Consider the following 4158-nt stretch of genomic DNA (forward strand, 5'->3'; position numbering starts at 1 on the left):
AGCAATCGAGGAGCGGGAGAAGATCTTTATGCATAGTGGAACTCTCCGGATGGTGGTATGACTTCCCGAAGGAAAAATCCCGACAATTCCTCGCCAATTGCTTTGAAGCGCTCCTCGATTGAGATCTTCTCCCGCTTTCTTCTCAACTGTAAAAGAATAAGATACAAATGAATACCTGAAACTCAGCACAACTTATGGTAACAAAATAAATTTGTGAATATTGTTTTCGTACCTCTTTATTTCTTTCATTATTCGCTCTCTCGCTGACAATTCTGTGGATGTACTCGCAAATGTAGTATCCACATAGATCAGTCCCCTGTGGTTGTTTCGCGCATTTCTATACAAGAATATAATTCAGTCAAACAATAATCAAGTATGATAAAGGTGTGTGGACCTAGGTAACTACTACTTACTTTATTCGCACGCCATATCAGCTTCGGTGCCCATTGAAAGGACTGATCTTCCTTGATGAAAGTTTCCCATACGCTGCCCGACAAAAGAAAATGCACAAAAGAGTTATCAATCAGTTGATATCAGGAAATTCACAAAAAAACCGATAAGAATTTGAATTACCTTTTGAGCATAAGAAAACAAGACATGTATAGTATAGGCTCTTTGTTTAGTGAGTCAAAGACTTCAACTTATCCTTCGTACATTTTAATGACGATAAGAATAAAGTGAAACCTACGCAAGTTTAAATATGTAGTGTCATATATATAAGTCATCAGTTAATATTTTAACATATGGTGAGCAAAATAGAATGTGTTATAAGAGAGTAACACTCACTGGAAGTTGTAAGGCCAAAGTATTATCTTTTTGTCACGTTGTCGCTTCAAAAACCTTAGCAAAGTCTCCGGTGTATCCCTGTTATAGAGGGGTTCTTCTATGGTCCTGACATGCATTGTGTTCGGGTCAATGAACCCAATGTCCGTGATTTCATCCCTTTTGCATTCGAGCATCTTCGATCTGCATAACATAGCGCACAAAAGATTATAATTTGCAGATAATGAAGGAGCCGAGCTAAAGACTTCTCAAATTATATAAATAAATCACTTACAGACAATAGCAACTGATGATAGATTTGTCGAGGGCCCGAAGATTGTATAACTGGAAAAGCTCACAGAAGTCAACGCTCACAGAGTATTCTTGGAAGTAGTGATCTTCCTTAACTCGCACCATGATAGTCTCGATCCCTCCCTTTGTGGCAACTTGGTACCACATATGCAAGTTACGCATTCTTGTTGGTAGCTTCCTGAGATTCTCGACGAAATCTTTCCCTTGAACATATTTATATTGTACTTCAGCTGAGGGGTAATCAGCGTATTGTCGAGAACTTTGAACGACCTTCTCGTCATACACCACGAGATGGGGGGCCGATCGAACGGGTTGTTGTCCGAGCTGGTAGACTTGGTGTATCCCTTTTAACTCCTTGACACCCGATTGAGCGGGTTTTGTCGCCTCGATCATGTTGTCATACGACCTTTCAATAGAACGCCTATAGTTAGATGGCGGCGATGGTAGAGGGTCATATAGATTCTCAACGGTACGCACAACTTTCACCGGATCTAGTGTCTTCTCGAAAGGTATCTTTGGCACTTTCAGTGCAAAAAAAAATTTCACCTCGGCCTGAACGGCTGCCTGGTTTTCCTCGGGAGTTTTTTCCCAAGGTAACTTCTCAATAGGCGGCAGTGGTTTCTCCTTTCTAGCTTTCTTCCTAGGCGGCGTACCGTTCCGCTTAACGGGCGCTGTCTTACACGGAGGATCTCGAGGTGGTGGACTCACGCTGGGGTCCCTCTCAGGAAGGTGTGGACTTTGCTGCTCATGTGGACTGCTAGGAGGAGGAGTCGAAGGCCTTTGATGCTCATGTGGAGGAGTCGGTGGCCTTTGCAAAAGGACGATGTACTTCTTCGGCCATAGGGAGAAACCGTGCTTGACATCGGCCAGTGTCCTCTCATCGTCACCTCTAGGAATATCAAGCTCCACTGTTTCAAAACCCGGAACAACTTCATCCACCCCGACACGAAGACAACCAGGTGGAATGGGCATATGATGGTGCATTGCTCCATCTTCACTTGGGTACACATAGCCGACCGCCACCTTAACGGACGCGGTCCTGAATAACATATGTAGCTCGCAATCTGTCTTCTCCGTGACATAATCCACGGGGTAGCTTCCTCCACATCCGTCAAGATGCGAGGAACCGACACTGCTTCTTCGCTGAGATGGGGCAGCATCGGCTTGTGGATCCTGTAGAAACATCGGCTGATCAGGTGCCCTCTGATTTTTCTCAAGCGCCTCCACCCTAGTTAACAATTCTGTTAACGTGTCGGCGTCCTTCTTCTTCTTTCGCGAACGGCTTCTATAAGTGTCAGCGCTCTCCGGCCACGCTTCCTTCATGGTGAGACCTGGGCGAGCTCGTACCCGTCCAACGTGTTCAGGGTTCCCCAGAGCGAGTGTTAGCTCGTCATTCTCTCTATCAGGAATGTACTCTCCCTTTCTGACCTTTTCAATTGCATCTACAAGCTTCGGTACGATTGCCTCAATTTTTTCCTTCCATTTTCCCTGCGCAACGATCAGCCATGTCTTTGGGTCCAACCCTGCCCCATGCGCAAACAACCAGAACTTGGACCGTTCAGGCCAGTCCCATGTCTGTGGAGTGATTCCTGCATCCATCAGTTTATTTTCAAACGCTGTCCACTTCGGAATAGCAGTCTTGTAGCCACCTGACCCCAAATGATGCCAAAGTTTCTTCTTTGAAGCATTTTTCGTATTTGTGACCGATCGGGACACAAAAGTAGATGATTGCTTATACGCCTTAAATGCGGGCCAATGATCTTTTATCTTCACTAGATTATCATCGAATACTGGATCTTCATTCTTATATTTGTCCCATAAATTTTTCTTCCAGATCTGGAATTGTATGGCCATCTTCTTCCATGTCCATTCCCTGACTTTATTCTTCTGGCCTTCCGTGATGTCTTCCGGTAGGCTGAATCGTGTCAGTAGACTGTTCCAAAGAAATTTTTTCATCGTCTCGCTGACATAACTAGCTTCAGTCTCCGCTTTCTTCGGCTTATTCCACTCTTGAATGCTGATCGGTACATGGTCCCTAACAAGAACTCCGGCTTGATTTGTAAATTTGCGGCAGTACTCTTTGGGATGCTCCGGTTCACCATTAGCCTTAAATGCCGTGAGGGCTAACCTACCCTCGCCCTTTAACACTCTCGTCGGGCCTCGTTTTGTTTTAACAGACTTGCTCGATGATGCAGAAGGCTAAAAGAAAAAATTATTCGTTAATAAGTGTAATACAAATAAATGAATGCATCTAGGGATCGATGAACATAGACTAATTGATACATAAATATACACCTCGACTGAGTTTGTTATGGACACTTCGTTGTCTCTTCTAACTTGTTCAGACTCAAGTCCCTCGCCGAAATCATTCAGAAAGTCTTGGAACTTGTTCTCATCTCCATCGGGTTCCGTACCACGGGCACTCTCATAGATCAATTTCTGCACCGCTTCTTCCCCCTCCTCATCTCAGACGAAGGTGCCGTCCGCCATACCTCAATGTCACTACAAAATTAAAAAGCAATTAAGAAAGCAATTATTTCATTCATCATGGATAACAATTGAAATGAAGAAAGCAAAAAACCCTAACCCTAACACTAACTATATTTCGCGGTGGCTCCACCACGGGCACGGACTCGGCGTTCCCCCTCCTCCTCCGCCACCGCCACGGACTCGGCGGCACCGCCACACACTCGGCCTTTGGATCCGCCACACACTCGGCGCCCTCCTCCTCCGCCACCGCCACGGACTCGGCGGCACCGCCACACACTCGGCCTTTGGATCCACCACACACTCGGCGTTCTCCCTCCTCCTCCGCCACCGCCACACACTCGACCTTTGGATCTGCCACAAACTCGGCCTTTGGATCTGCCACACACTCGGCGTTCCCCCTCCACCTCCGCCACCGCCACACTCTCGGCGGCACCGCCACACACTCGGCGGCACCGTCACACACTCACCGGCACCGCCACACACTCGGCGGCACCGTCACACACTCATCGGCACTGCCACACACTCGGCGGCACCGCCACACACTCGGTGCCACCCTCTCCATGCCATCATCGCCTGCCTCGACCGCACCAGGTG

Source organism: Lolium perenne, chromosome 7, assembly GCF_019359855.2.
Source record: "Lolium perenne isolate Kyuss_39 chromosome 7, Kyuss_2.0, whole genome shotgun sequence".
Classification (NCBI taxonomy): Eukaryota; Viridiplantae; Streptophyta; class Magnoliopsida; order Poales; family Poaceae; genus Lolium; species Lolium perenne.